Raw genomic sequence first — 16,614 nt, forward strand, 5'->3', positions numbered from 1 at the left:
TTACATAATAAACAATAATGCAAGGTCAAAATTTGATGAGCATGAAATATTTTACTCAGATTTTATAATGTGAAACTATCTGTGGATACCTTGTTAAGAGCAATGGAATTCAAGAAGTGATGTTTTATTATGAAACAGATGAACTGCCTTTTTATAAATGCTTCAATCCAGATAAAGGTCTTTACATCCACTAGAACTTTCCATAAAAGTCAGTAATAACCTAATGGACCTTTTAGGGCAATGCAGTCCACTGAACCATTCATGTGGTAAATGTTTAATTCTTCTCTAACTCAATTTGGATGGCTCCTGAATTGCTTTTTTCCAAACCAATTCAAATGAATGTAGATTTTTTTGTTGTTGTTATTTAACATTTAAAGTGTTAACTTAAATGAGCAGAATTCATAAAACAGTTTCTATTTGAAGAAAAAAAAATGCCTAGAATAAAAATCACATAGTCTCAGCTGAAGGACCTACATATTTATTTCAATGTACAGTTGGGGAAATTTTAGATTACTTTTGATGCCTTAACCTTTAAATCATCCTTTATTTTAAATTGCTATTACATGCAGCACTCACAATTTTACAGACTAACTGGTTAGCAAATAAAATCGGCCCTCATGAAACAGCTCCTTGAACTAAGTGGATGCTGACCTATTTTGCTTAGGTGCAAGAAAGGGCAGGCAGGCTCAAGAGTACATATTTGCCTTTCAGTCCCCCTTGGCAGTCAGACTTTAGGCTGTTAGAAGAGCCTCGTGTGATGACATCTTTTGGTCTCCTCTACATCTTGTTTATTTAACAATATTTGATACTTAGATTTTGCAATATCTGAAATGTATTCTTTCTCAGCAGTTGCCCTATAACTTTCCCAATTGATAACCTCCCTTTTTATGCCTTCCTCCTAAAATGATGACTTCCAATGTTCCAGAAAAAAAAAAAAAAAACAGATTTGGAGCTAACAAAATTAGTAGATATGACATACTGACAAGAAAGCAGCCATATCAACTGTATACTATAAATCATGATTCTAGTTGTTCTCTGACAGTATGAAACACAAAACCTTCATCTTTTCCATGGAGAGTCTTACCACCACCAAGACTAGCTAATTCCATTCACCATACCTCGGGCCTCCATTTGAGTCATTCTGTGACAGAATATAAATATTTAGTAACCAGAAAATTCAAAGAATCATTTTTTATAGCAAAAAAAAACAAAAAAAAAAAACCTAAAAGTTCTACAGTGAAAATTCATTAAACACATCATAATGTAACAGGATATTAAGCCTCCACTAGAGATTAGACAGAGATTGGAAAAGAGAATGATACCATTTTTGTAAGCACATAGGTATTACAAATATCCATAGGAAAAAAGTATAGAAGGTGTATGTCAACTTCTAACTGTTACTTTTGAGTGATAAAAGTTATAAAATACTTTCCTGCTTTGTTTTCCAGTGTTGTCTAAATTCTCTGAAGAACACACACACACACACACACACACACACTACTTGTATTTAGATTTTTTTAAAAAAGAGGTGTTTCTTAAGCATATTCTGTGTTTTTAAACAGGCTGCACTGTAAAATTAAAATAGATGCTTCCTACATTAGCTTTCTATAAAAATATGAAGTGGACCTGCAGATTTCTCTAAATAATTGGAACCTTTGCCCTCTATGTATAATTAGGTTCCCAAATCCTTCATATTCCTAAAACATAACGGTCCCAGGAGATGAGTCAAACCAACAACAAAGATAAAGGTGAAATCTAAACCTAAATGTATAAAGAAATACTTGTCCTGGATGTCTCCCATCATCTCAGAGAGAAAACATCAGGATTACTACTATTCTATCATCTATATTTTCTTCAATATCTACCTATCCAGTTTCCTGTCAAATGTAAAAGATCATTTGAAAACTCTGCCTTGTTGTCATTAACAATAAGGAAAACTTTGCATCGCTCTAATGACGGCTAATCACTATAGTTTTCCCCTGGGGGTTCATTCTTAGACCTTAATTACCAAAACTCTGAAGATGATCTATTCCCACTCAACTGATTAACTGCCTCTCTAAGTCTGAAACCAGCAGGATCATTTTAATATTCATCTAGTTAATCCATAGTCCTCAGACACAAACACTCTAGCAGCACTCAAGAATGTTAGGACATAATCAATGTTTCCAAAATCCATTGGCTTTTACATCCAGTTGAAATGCACAGTGATGATTTCATTTGTCTCAAGAAGCCTGGGAAAGGCTAACACAGGCTCTCTATTTCCACTCCACTCCTTGCCTTTCTTCTCAGTCTGCTTTTTAAAAATGAAAGCTAAAAATCCTTCTACTTTATGCTTGTTCAGCTAGAATAAAAAGATTGTGTGTGCCTCTGAATCTATCATAGCAGGGTTATGACAAAAGTCAAATGGCTTAGAAAAAGGATGAGGTCATGCTTTACAAGCCTCTGTTTTTAAGAAACTCTGATGCAGTATTCTAAAGCACACTGGCAGCCTGGTTTACATAAACTGACTCAATTTACTCATCTGTAACATAAAAGTAATCTTGCATTCCTGCAGGGCTGCAATAAGGATTAAAAATCTGACATGACATTTAGTATGTGCATAATAACAGAAGCCTTTCAAGGCACGTATGAGAGAAAAAGTCCAGATCCTTCTTCTTTTCCTCTCTTTCCTGCAGAAAATCCAATAATGGACAGTCAAGAGACTGGGGCTCGGGGTGAGAGTGAAGGCTGGAGGTTGGGGATGGCGACAGAGCTATCAAACAGAGGAGAGGAATGAGGGCACCTTGCCCCGCCAACTCTTAGTCCTGCCTCATCCCTGTCGCCCCTCATACCCTGGGAAATACTGTCTAGGGAAGTCATTCCACCAGGTTCTCAACTTCAGATGCCTTCAGGGACCAGGCAAGTGAAGTTCAGCTGGGTTAGAGAATAGGGAATGGGAAGACCATGCAAATGGAATAGGGTAAGCCATACCCAATGCAGTTTAAAATTATTTTTTTTAAGTTTTTTTTTTTAAATGGCAAAAATAGACAAAACATGCACACTGTATGTGACCCATGGGGATCACCACTTTAAAACTTCGCTTGCTCCCTCAACCACTGTGTCTAACTGGCCACTAATTCCTGGAGATTCTACACTGAAGGCGCTCTCAGATCTTCTCTCCTTTTTCTATCCCCATTTGCTTCTGCTTTAGTTTCTGCCTCCAATCTGGCTCCACTGCAACCCACCTCTGTACTGCTATTGGATGGGTCTTTCTATATACCATGTGATCTCCTCACTTGATGCCTAAGACTTTTGGTGGCTTCCGCAGCAATTTGGACAGTATTCAGACTTCTTAGCTTAGCATCAAGGCCTTCCATAATCCAGCCTATTTCTTTACCTTACATTTCAGCCTCTCCATACAGGCACTAGGCCTGTGTTATACCTATATCCAACTGTAGCGGTCCCCTTCACACACTGTTCATTGCACACCTTGCAAGTTGTTCTTTCTATCTAGAATATCCTTCCCACATTATATTTTTGTTCTTTAGAATTGCCACCCTCAGAAATCCCAGTATCATTTGTGTTGGAATCTCAAGAGCCTAACAGAGAGTACACACAGATGTTTGTGGAACACATGAATAAATAAGAATGCAAAGAATGCAAAGAATGCAAAAGAGATGGCTTCTGAGTCCATAATAAGGCCCCGGTTATGTATATCTCCTGGAAACATCATGCATATAAAAAATCTACATAAAAGTAACTGCTAAAATTTTAATTCCATATTCCACTTCAAAATAAAGTGAGGGGGAAAAAAATAATAAAGTGAGGGAATCTCCCATGTATCAAAAGAGAAATCTCAAAGCTAGAGTAGAAAAGATACAGCTAACACATACAGCCCAAAGGGACATGCGCCTTGGACACCAGCAGCCAGGGATTGGGGTTTTAAGATCCCTGCCTGGGCAGAGGCCATGGTCTGAGGTCAGATCCAGGAAGGGAACTGAAATGAAGACCTTCAAATAAAGCAAGGATCCCTATAAGACTAGAAAAATTGGACCCATGAAATTAGCACATGATGATGCAGACTCCAAATTTACATTACCTGCACGGTATGGTGTTTCCAAGCCAAATAATACAAATACAAGAGAGTAAATGCAAAATTGCCCCTTAGAGAGCTCCCAACAAGGAAGAGTTTGCAGGATTCCCATTGAAAAAGTAATCTCTGCTGAGGATGAAAAACAATTGAAAATTATAAATCACACGAGGAAATGATCCGCCATGAGGTAGCTTTGGCAGGTGTGACAAATAAGATGTTTACCAAACCAAGAGGCTGTGGAATGAGTATATTAAAAGAAATAAAAGAAGTAAAAGAAAAAAAACTGAAGCCATAATGAAAGAAAAATGCATGCGTTAAAAGAAAAGAAAAGAAAAAAACAGGTATGTTTTAAAAAGGTACAGGAAAAAATCCTAAGTTCTCTTCTTGGCCTGGAACCACTGATATCTTAGGAAGAAAGGCAAGAAAGCAAAAGGTTAAAGAGAGGTCAAAAAGGAAGAGAAATCAGCAAAACTATAAAGGATATAATTTTAAAGGTAATTGACAGGTTTTCTTCAAATCTCAGAAACTCAAGCAATCCAGTACCATATATTCTTTTGGGGGAGGTAGAGAGGGGAGGGAGGAAAGAACAGAACACTGAATCCAGTCAATCAAACGATGAATCAGATTTCAAAAAAGATGTCTAACTGAACATATGCAATAGTTTCCATTGTCTCTTAAAACGCCCCTAAAAAGACAGTACAGGGATTTTTTAAAAAGGTGGGGGGCGGGGGGCAAAGCGAAATAAGGAGACAGCAGCAACTCCATTTAAGAAGTTAGGAAGCTGATGGAATAGAGTTTACTGATTTAGCAGACCCAAGAAAACCACCCTGAGCCAGGATAGAGAAAAGATGAGAAGTGATCTGATTTGCATAACGGGAACCTTAAAAAGATGAGGAACTGGTGGCACAGGTACTTTACAAAATGGGGGTGAAGGTGGAGCTAAAAATAAAAGGACTGGTTGAAAGAAGTTACCTCGGGATTCTCACTTTGCATAGCAGAACAAATGCCTCTCCCCCATACCAGAGAAGCCTGGAAGTTCATTCTCTGAAAAAGGGAAATGAAGAGTCTCTGGACTAGGGGCCACTACACAGCTGGAAGGAGAGGCACTGTACCAAAAACAAAGGATTAAATAAAAGCTGCAAATAGATGTGAAGTTGGATCTGCCTTCGCCCTTTACCTTAGATCCCCAGAATCCTGGGAGCCAGGATGGAATCTTCCAGGTAGACAACTGGATACATTTTTTTTTTTTCTGGAAACCCCAAACATTTTAAGAGAAGAGACCTAAGAACACTCAACATCTAGTACTGAAATCATATAAACAAGCTCCACTCATGCAAAGCACTTTCAAACAGCAACTTTAGTGTTTCCTTTAACATGTGAATGGACAGTTAAAAACCACAGACATCTGAAAAAATTCTAATAACAGCCAGAGAGTAAAATGAAAAATAACAAAAAAAGAACTCGGAAGAAAAGAGTAAATAGGGAAATGATAATGTTAAAAACAAAAACAAAAACAAAACAGAAACCCCAACAAACTATTATTAACATTCTCAGAGCTATCAGATGAAAACAAAAAAATTCAGAGAATGTTTTTAAAAAGCTTTTGGAAATCCATGCTGAATATAAAAAATTCAATAGAAACAACAGAAAATATAGTTGAAAAAAATCAGAAAGTAGAACAAGAGAGAAAAATGGAAAATGGAGAGAAAAGGTAAGAACATTAAAAAAATAATCTAGTCAGTTCACTATGTGAATAGGAGCTCAAGAAAGATCAGAGGAAAAAAAGAGGGAAGCTATAATCTAAAAAATCATTCAAGAAAATTCCTTGAATTGCCTCATTGAAAGGGTTTAATCAAGAGTCCAAGAACAATGGCTGAAAATACAAAATATGTTTCTGTTATTGTTTTCCTGTGTTAATTATTTTAAAGGAAAAGAGAAAAGGAAATCTTGACGAACACTCCAGCCCCCATCCCGCCGTCCTGGATATGTTTTTCTCCGTCCTACGCCAACCACAGCATATAACCTCCATCCCTGAACTTCCTTACTGGTATTTCTGTCCCTGACCAGAGGAGCCACTGGGGACTTAAAGCAAAAGACAGTGTTCTTGGTATTGAAGGGTAGTAAATCATGCCACTTTGGCATAAGAATTATTTTTAACTGAAGGTAACTGAGAAGAGGAAGAAGGTACAAGAAAAGCTCTCTGCCCTCTATTTGCTTAAAAGAGGGACAGAAATGTAGACAAGTATTCCCCTTCCCCTCTCTACCAGGAAAGACAGCGGTTAATCCCTGGAGACACTTTAGATTTTTATTGGCCCAGAGATGGCATCAGAGGAATCCAACAAATCTTGCTTAAAATTAGCCTTCTTCTACCATTCGTTTCCCCATGTATTTGTCTTCCCACATTTGCTGCTCCTAGCTGCTTAAAGTCCTTTTCCTTTGTCTCAACTCTTTCATAAAACTTGTTTGTTAAGATTCTAAATAAGCTGAAGTTCTTACCACCCCTTTGAGTTACCCTTTGCCAGTTAATCTGTCTTTTGTCAGTCTAATTTATGGAGCCTCAGCCAGAAAATCTAAGACAGGTAGAGGAAAAAGATTTTTTTCCCTCCCTACAGTATCCAAAAGTAGAATTTTAATTGTATTTTCGATCACACTATTGTACTAGGCAATGCCTCTTTAATACTATATAAACAATGAGAATAGTGCCATAAAATTTACATACATTGTATATACACTAACCATTCCCCTCGATTTTCTAAGGCAGTTCAGATTTCAAATATATTTTCCCTTGCCTCATATGCCATCGAAATGCCCTAGAAGATTCAATATTTCAGTTTCTAAACTACTTTTCTCCCAGAATGCTTCTGTTAGCCAGAAGCAGTTAAAAATTATTACTTAGATGTATGCCGATGATTTTATACAGAAGTACAACTACTTTTAATACTCTACGAATTCTGGAAGACTGATTGGGGCTCCAAATACCACACACAACAATAAAACACAACTAATTTAAAATATACCTTCAGTGTTTTAATTGGGAACTGCCTAGTATTGGCAGCAGGCTAAAAAAAACCATATTTCTCAAATCACATAAAAAAATTATCTATAGCAAAGTAAGTTTTTATAGTCCACTGAGGACTTAAAAGTACCCACTTAGCTGAGTAACCAAAACTTTTCCATTTCAGTAAGAGAAAATCTACCAAATTTCTTCTAAACCTATACTTAGAAAAATAAATTTAACTCGCTGAGGTAAAAGAAACCTAATTTAAGGAACATGACCCTGGGGACTAACACCATGTTTCAAAATTAGCAACAACTCACAGGTCCAGATAGGAGAAATCAAGTTCAAGTCTCTCTCCCAAAATAAAATTCTAATAATTACTTTGATAGCTAGAAGAGTTCAAACTATTTTCAGACCAGAAAGCATCTGGTACATTCTAAACTGATGGCACTTAACAGTGCATCCTTTGGGCAGTCTTTGCCATGAAGACACTGTCCGCATTCTCACCATGTTTACTCTTCTCTCAGAAAGGGGTCCCCCCCAGTCTCCTTCCCCGGCATCCCTTCTCCTAGTCTCCTGGAAGTAAACAGAACCAAGGGAAGCAAGTGTAGGTCTCCTCTATCTTTATTTCCATACTCAAAAAGATCCATTCAGCATTATTTTTTTCTGACAGTAATTATGCTGATTGTTAAAAACGTACATTCATCAACTTCCTTCTAGTCACCATTGAGCATTTCTTGGTTCTAACTATCTGATAATTTCCCAGACTCCCTGGGCTCATCTTCACTGAGGTTCTCTATCAATTGACAGATGGTTAACAGCACCACAGGTCAGCTGCCTAGAAGGGATGATGCTTATCCATCAAGTAGGCCAGCACTGGAGCACAGGCTTGGGTTGTAAAGGGACTACAGATGTAGCTTTGAACTAACACAGAATACCACCAGGGGGCAGCAGAAAGTCTATGAAATGACATACTCATACCAGTACCTCTCTCAAGCTATAATGAATTTTGTAGCTACCTTCCAACAGAGATCTTGAGCCCAAGCAACACACCTAGGCCATAGCACTAGAATCCCTGTTTTCTAAACCATCAACTGATGCTCCTTCTTTTTATACCCCTATTGTTCTATTGTGCAACTGTGACTTGCAAGCAACACCTGCCACGTGGCCATTTCCGTTTTTCAGGCATAATACATATCTGAGCTACCATATGATCTCAGCTAAACAAGACCATGACTAGGATGTAGGACCTCAAAGAAGTACCAAAGCCTACAATTAAAGAGTACACCATTTATCAGAGGGACTAACCCTAAGACAATCACTGTAAATATTTATCCTTGCTTTACATAAAACTTTAATAAACGTTATTTTCTGACTTTCACAACTATAACTAATGCAACAAAATCAGGCCCTTGCAACTAATCAATGATGACAACTGAACTGTAAAGATATTATGTAAAATTATGTAAGTTGTAAAATTAGTTAACAAAAGCCATAATAAAATAAAACAAATAAATAAAAGATTTTAACATGCATAGCTAAGGCAAATCTGCATTAGATGAAATGTTATTTACCCTTAAAAAGCCTTGAACATATATCACTGTATTATACTGAAATAAGTTCAAAATGAAGCATATACTCTCTCAAGTTCACATGCATTTATGAAGTCTATATTATTAAAAACATGTGACACCAAGCACATAAACCATAGTTAAAAAAAAAAATCATGAAACACTTATAGTCAAAATACTCTATAAATGAAATGAAAAGACAAATGATAACAAAAACTAAAAAAAAAAAAAAACATTAAAACAATAGTAGGATGCTATTCTTCAGCTACTGAATCGGAAAAGATAACAAAGAACCATAATTTAAAAGAACGAGTATCACCAAGGGTCCAAGTTCTGCCAGTTCTACCTCTGAAGCAATCATGGATCCATCTATTTCTCTTCATTTCCATGCAACCACCATGGTTCCAACACCACGCTTCATCTGATTATTGCCATAGCCTCCTCAATGCTGCTTCTGTGCTTACCACCCCATCCAAAGCCCAACTGCAATCTCCATAAGGCAGCAAAGAGAACTTCTTAAACTGTGTGATTCCCATCTTTGAAATGCTGCAGTGCTTCCCACTACTATTCGAATAAAATCCATGCTTAATTGTTACATAGCTTGCCAGACCCTTTCCGCCTTTGTAAGTCCAAGTACCATCAGTGCACACGACACTTCAATTACTCTAATTTACTTTTATTTCCTAATGGCCTCGGAGCCTCTGAATAAACTATTAGGGTTCCCAAACGCTTTCATCCTATTCTTCACTATTGGATTCTGCTCAACTTTCAGGCCTCCTCGCCTATGTTCTCTCTCCAGATAAGCCTTTTCTGATCATCTTCTGGTCTACATCATCTTATTTTTGAATGTCTTTCTGCTCTGCCAGAAGGGAAGTCCTTTGTTGTGATTTTCATTATTGTATCCTGAGGAGCAACACAGTCCCTGGCACATATTAGGCACTTAATATAAATATCTGTTCCATAAATGAAAAAAATAAATATTAGAGAAAGAACATAGTCAACTGTATTTGATTCTAAGAACACAGGTCTTAATTCAGGATTCTTCACAATGTAAGTGACTAGATTATCCTCTTTACAACTGACTTTCTCCAACCTATTTTAAAAAAGAGAGAATAAATCCATAAACTATTTTGTAAGAAAAAAAAACTAAAAAAAAAAGTAATCTCTTAAAAAGTAATACAGTTAGGATTCTCAGATGGGAAAAAATACTTCCTTTAATCATTTCTTCCTTTTAGACTTAACTTTAGTAGGAGAAGAAAATAGCATTGAGCCCTGATGGGAACTTAATTTCTTAAACATATAAAAAGAAGCAGGCATCCCATTGTCATACCTAAACAGAAGATTCACAGAGGTTCCTCAATTTTTATTCTTTGCTATAAGCAAAGTAAACAAAAAACCCAGAGTCATGTTATATTATAAAACCCCAACAATGTTCAAATAAAATTATAATTTCATATTTTCACAATGAATTAAAATAAAAATCCTTGAAGGATTTTTTCCCCAAAATTGTATACACAGCTATCATTCACCTAAAATTAACCCCTCACACTTTTCAAAGTTACTGAAATACTCCTCAGTGTATGTTAATCAAATTTTTCGGAGTATCCTAGTGGGAAATACAGCTTAAATATGAAAACTCACAGATGTTTCTCAATAGCTTCTGAAGATATGATAACTTCTGATACTTTACAGATGAATTGTTCATTACTGTGTACTAGTAACAGTTGAGACATAGGTTGGAATAATAAAAAAACACAGGCACATCTGAACAACACAGTATCAAGATGGCATGTCCCTAATTATTCATTACCTAATAGGTCCTGGCCACTAAAATAGAACTGCAGGTGTCACTGTTCTGAGTTGCTCAGATCATGTCATGCTCACTTTTTCAAAATTCTGTATACATTAACACCTAAACCAAAATGTCATTTTCACATCCAGCGAGAACATTAAGTTATCATAACCTAGAAAGGTAGCATAGCTCATTAAAAGTGTTTCAAAATCTTGTCAAATGATCTAAAGATGTAAACTGTGAGATCAAACAATTTAACTTTCAAATGTCACAGGTTATTTTGGCATAAAAGAGAAACAAGGAGCAAGGGAAAATATGAGTTTAATTTGTAAATGAACAAAACACCAGTCATGAAGATGAAAATTGGAAAAATGACTAAGAACAGCAATTATGTACTACATCTAGGGGAACAGACTCTCTCAGTGGGGGAGGGGTAAAATTTAGCACCTAAAATGCTAAAATGGCTTTCCAATTTTTTTCTGAAAACTACATTCTTACCATAAAACAACAGTGGCAGTCCCATAAGTATGCATTCCATATCCTGATCATGTTCCATACCCATGCTAAAGGAAGCAGCTACACACATAAAAGAGCCTCATAACCTAAAATAAGTTCTGCTTGCACATATGATAGACATCCTGTTCATTAAAAGAACTCGATGATCAGCATTCAAAGAAAAAATTATCAAATCACTCTGGCAAAGTGAAAGGCACATCAATTTCACTAAAGATATAGCTCAAATTTATCTTCATTTATAATCCTGATGAACTTTTCTCTTTGATATAAACAGAGTCAGTACTAAAGAGCTAAGGACTGAATATTACACATATTTATAAAAGCCAAATCACGGAATTAAAATAAAGCCAAACGTTAAGTACCTACTATGTCTCAGATGTTTTGTGAGTCACAAGAATGCATCCACCATGGTTCCTGACTAACTCGGTTAAAATGTCCCCAAAGCAAATTCCTGCTTTTCTTCTAAACCTACTCCTCCTGCATGCCTTCTTCAGTTTAACAAACTGTATGCAATTCCATCCCACCATTTGCTCTGGCAAAGACCCTTAGCTGGCACTCTCTTCCTCCTCCGAACCAATCCATCAAAGCCAATCCCATCAGCCCTAAGAATTACTTAAAGAAATGGTCCTGCACTAATCAGAAATTTTTATGCAGAAATACTCCACACTTGAGTGAAAATATATAGCTGGACCTAAATATTTCAGTACGCTAGGATAGCGCCTGGCACACACTAGGCTCTTAATAAATATTTGTTGAATGTAGAATTAATCCATTACTAGTGTCTAGCAAATCTGAGTACTTACTCTCAATACCCCAGTAAGCACCTGATGTTTATCCATCATTCAGGAACATCAAACCAGCATACACAGGAATGGGAGAATAAAGGATTGAACTTGGAATTACTTTATTATCCCCAAATGATTAAGGAGTATTTTTTTTAATCTCATTATTAATCGACGGCCATGCTACCCTGAACAAGCCCGATCCCGTCTGATCTCAGAAGCTAAGCAGGGTTGGGCCTGATTAGTACTTGAATGGGAGACCACTTAGGAAGATCAGGTACTATGGGTGTAAAAAATAAAAAAATAAGGAATTGTAGGTTGACAAGGTCCTTGAAATCTGTGAGGTCAACCAAGGGTTGCCTAAATAAATAAATACATAAATCTCATTATTGTATTGAGTATCTACTATTAAAGCACTATGTATCACTGACGACAAGCAATTCATAACCCAGATACTGAGCAAAGAGAACACACTAAGGTAGGACATATGGAAAAAGTGTCCAAGAGTGTGGAATAGGAGATAAGTACAAATAATATATGTTAAGACTCAATAGAGGCAAAACAATTACATAATATTTTGTTAAGACTGTCATAAGCTCTTAGTAAGGCAATGTTACTTTACCGAAATCTACAACACACTTCGCACGTCCCCAGAACTCAATTCTAAGAATCTTGCTTACAGAAACATTAACAAGTGAGTCCAGATGTATGTTCAAAAATGTTCACAGCATCTCTGTTTATTTCCAAAAGCATTTTTCAATGTGGTTGGATAAATTTAGTACCTTCTTACAACAGGATACCATACAGTCATTTGAAAGAAGTGTACCTGTACATACCAACATGTTTGTGATGCAGAAATAGATATTATTTCTATTTAAAATGTATATATTTTACTGTGTAAGCATTATGTATGTATAAGCATTAAAACCTAGAATACACAATACTGAGGCTATAAGGGAACAGGAATGCATGATTGGTGAGGATAAGGAAATGTCACTTGTTTTTTAATCATGTATCATTCAGTACTTTAATAAAGAAAAAAAAAAGGTTAGAGAGAGAGTGAAAGAAAAAGGAGAAAGATTACAATGAAATGTAAAAGCAGAAACGTGACCAAAGAATTCTCAAGTCCAGAGTTACATATGCCTTTTTAAATATAAATAGCTGTCTGGGAACAGCTGCCCAAGCCAGGCAGTCATGGAATTCACCTTCTCTGCAGCCATATCCTCTTAGGATTTCCACTACCCTCCCTCTTTGGAAACCAATGATGCTTGGGCCCTGCCCCAACCTGGCTGGCAGCGACAGCTCTGGTAAGAGATAATGAAAAGAAAAACAGAAAGGAAGAAGCGGGTGAGCAGCTCCCCCCTCCTTTCCTAAGCCCCTGCAGGCACTGCTCTTCTGTCCTAGAGCTGAGTTCCTCACTCATCCCAAGCCTCAACTCCTGCGCAAGTGACAAAATTCTGTGCAGACTCACCAAATCTGAGCAATCCTCAGAAAGACCCACCAACAATGAACTACAATCTTCACCAAAATAAATCTTTCTCTTTCTATCCAGGACTGAATTTAAAAAGGGACCGCTGCTAGTGTGCAGACTTTCCTTATCTTCTCTTTCTGATATTGCAAGCAGTAAAAATATGATCAACAGAAGAACACGATCACAGCATGGGGCTGCCTAGGTCTGGAGCATGTCCCTGGGAACCTAAACTACAAGAGGCACAGACTTTCTCAGTTTCCCCAGGTCCCTGAGCTCCTTGCCAGCACATTAGCAGAATCCGTAGAGGATTCACGTCACTGTCTGCCTGCCTTCTCCTGCTGCCAGAGGCTTCAGTGGAAGGAGGTGTGGTCTGCGCAAAGACTATTCAGGATCTTTTAACTAAATGTTATTTATTTGCGACCCAATATGCCACCTCCTTATACCCCCTGTATTATTTACTTGTGTTCTTCAAATTGGCTCTCTTTACAACTAAGTCTTGCCCTAGGCAACAATATCCATGAACACAAGATGTTTAATGTACTGGTAATTACTTTCTAAACTAATGAACATTAACACAAATATATAATTGAGAATTTTAAAAGGTGGTGTCTGGTTCCCATGGTATGCAAAAGTTGGAGAATAATGTCTTGAAAAAACCATCCAGAGAAAATGTACTGAGGTGCAAATTAGAGCACTGTGAATGAACTTCTGGAGCACTCACTACTTAGGAAAAAGTGGGGTGCTGCCTCTGACCACGAAATCTTTCATCTTTAATGAAAAATGTAATCATAAATGGAGGAAGAAGAGACAGGAGAAAAAATCCTTTTGTGAGTGTCCTCTATCACCATTTTCAGTTTATTTTAGGTCAAATTCCTTTGACCCTGGGGACTCAACTGTATTCCAAATCTTAATGTTTAAAATAGAACTATGTGCCTCCTAGACTAATCAGGAGGACCACTTCACAAATTATATAAATGTTTAACCACTATGCTGTATGCCTAAAACTGTTATAAAATAATACTGAATGTCAACACTAATTGGAAAACAAAAATTAAAAAAAAAAAAAGACAACTATAAAAGGCTTCAGGTTTGGCATTATGAAAAAGTTCTGGAGGTGGGTAGTGTGTGGGGTGATCATTGTACAATATGAATGTATTTAATACTACTAAATTGTGTACTTAAAATGGTTAAAATGGCATATTTTAAGTTATGTGTATTTCACCACAATGAAAAACAAAGTTAAATAGACAACTATACCCAGCAAATGAGCTGAGAAGAATCATGAGCAGTCTTCCACCGTGGGCTTGGGCCGGTTCTGTGGGCAGCTTTGTGTGGCCTAGCTGAGGGTGTCTGCTTTTACGCTTTGCCTTCTCTACATTGTACCCTTCAGGAGTTTAACTACAGCGTGGATGGGAGCGTGGGGCGATTCAGGAAAGAATGAAATTGTAATCAGTCAGCTGGCTAAACTTAGCATCCCCTTACTGCAAAATCTGGTAAAGAAAGTGGTGCTTTCGGTAACCCCACTCTCCAGCTGTAGAATACAAGGGGTGAAGGGAGGCCTTCCTTCATTCTTCTTTATAATTCTCTGATCCCACTGAGGTTGAAACTATTAGATAAAGTTAGATTGTTACTGCACACATATATGCCTTTTATTTTAGGTAACTTTTACATGGTAGTAACCTTGGAAACAAGAATTGGAATTAAATTTTACTTTTGACTTGTGGGTTTGAGTTGGCACCAGTCAATCTTAGCAGAAGGAAGAGTCTACATATATGAGAAACTGACCAAATAAATCAGTATCCTTATAAGCAATTCCACACATTTATAAATCATCTTCTTGTCTATGGCCATGTCACCCTGAACTAGCCCGATCCGTCTGATCTCCTAAGCTAAGCAGGGTAGTGCCTGGTTAATACTTGGATGGGAGACCACCTAGGAAGACCAAGTGCTGTAGGCATAAAAAATAAAAATAAAAATAAATAAGGGTTTATGAGTTGAATCAAGGGGTGCTTCACCTAAAAAAAAAAAAAAAAAAAAAAAACTTTCCCATATATAAATTATCTTCTTGTTGAAAAATGTTTAGTTTAGGATATAAAAAAAATGCACTGATACTTTATGTTGTCAATTATAAGCAGCTGCTTGTTCAGTATATGTAAGGCATGGTCAGTCTTGTATTATCTACATTATATACAGAAATATACACAAAAAAGTAAGAATTTAGGTCTACCTGCCAAACTGATGAAACTTACCCCTGGTGACTTAACAATTCTGTTTCTCTTTTCATAATTACAAATTTACTATAAGGAATACATATATTTTTATAACCAATAAGACTATGAAAACAGATAGATGGTTTAAAGTGGATGCCCCCCCCCCCCACAATACACAAACACATTCCATCTTCCCATTCCATCTCCATCAAAAACACATCCCTATCCTCTATTATCAACAGAAACTGAGAGGAGAGACCTGGCAAGTTGACAGACTAAATTTAGCAGACAGATCTAAGTTACAGTTCCTTTCAAAATCATTCCCTGAAATAGTTCTGGTCTTGTGAAACTAAACTTTCTAGGCCTGCCATGCCAGGCTTCACTTTGTATGTTTCTAGTTTTATCAAATGTCTACAAGAATTACATACTATTAAAAATAGCACCCAAGTCTGCTAGCTGATGCAACACCTTGGCTAACAGCAACTTGTTTTTTGTGGAACACCTACCACATGTAAATTTAAATAACATAGGTCAAAGTCTTTAGAAGCAGATTATTAACTTCAGGAGTTATAAACAACATATGATAGATTTTTATTAAGAAGGAAGAAAACTTTTTTATAAAAGAAACATAAGTGCTTAAATATTTCAAGGTACTTTTATAAGCTATGAAATTATCTAACTCTCTCAGCCAAAATCTGGGGTAAGTTTACAGGTGAAGACATGGAGGTTTCAGAAAGTAAGTGATTTCAAGTTAGATCTTTATACTAAAATTCTAATTATATTAATGAAAGGATTGTCCAGAATTTATCATTAAATTATTCAGAGATGAACAGAACCAAAAGGTCCACTTCTTTTTTCTTCGAAAAGTTTTCTAATGAAATTATATGTTATCGGGATTTTTTAAATGTACATAGGATTTTCTTTCAAATTGGCATTTTCCTCTTTGGCTAAAGTTCTAAAACAATCTACATGTTTTGTCAAACTATCAATCTTTTAATAAAATAAAAGATGGTTTTCTTCATGCACCTTTTGAATTAAATGGTGTAAGTGCCACTTGTACAATTTTAATTTTACCAACTATATTTATAGAGAAAAGTTTGAAAGAGCTAAACAGCAAGAAGAAACACAGTATTTATAATTTGAGGATGCAGGGTTTAGAAATCATTTGAAGAAAATCATGACAGCTTGACAATGACTAGTTT

General features: G+C 36.5%; 1 protein-coding gene and 1 pseudogene across 2 annotated transcripts in view; one reads left to right on the forward strand and one right to left on the reverse strand.

Annotated features, from left to right (window-relative positions):
• Positions 1 to 16,614, reverse strand: part of SGMS1 (sphingomyelin synthase 1) — a 256,756-nt gene that overhangs the window by 43,639 nt on the left and 196,503 nt on the right. The gene's annotated exons all lie outside the window — the stretch shown is intronic.
• Positions 11,902 to 12,020, forward strand: LOC118604621 (annotated as a pseudogene).

This window comes from Rousettus aegyptiacus, unplaced genomic scaffold (assembly GCF_014176215.1).
Source record: "Rousettus aegyptiacus isolate mRouAeg1 unplaced genomic scaffold, mRouAeg1.p scaffold_m13_p_6, whole genome shotgun sequence".
Lineage (NCBI taxonomy): Eukaryota > Metazoa > Chordata > Mammalia > Chiroptera > Pteropodidae > Rousettus > Rousettus aegyptiacus.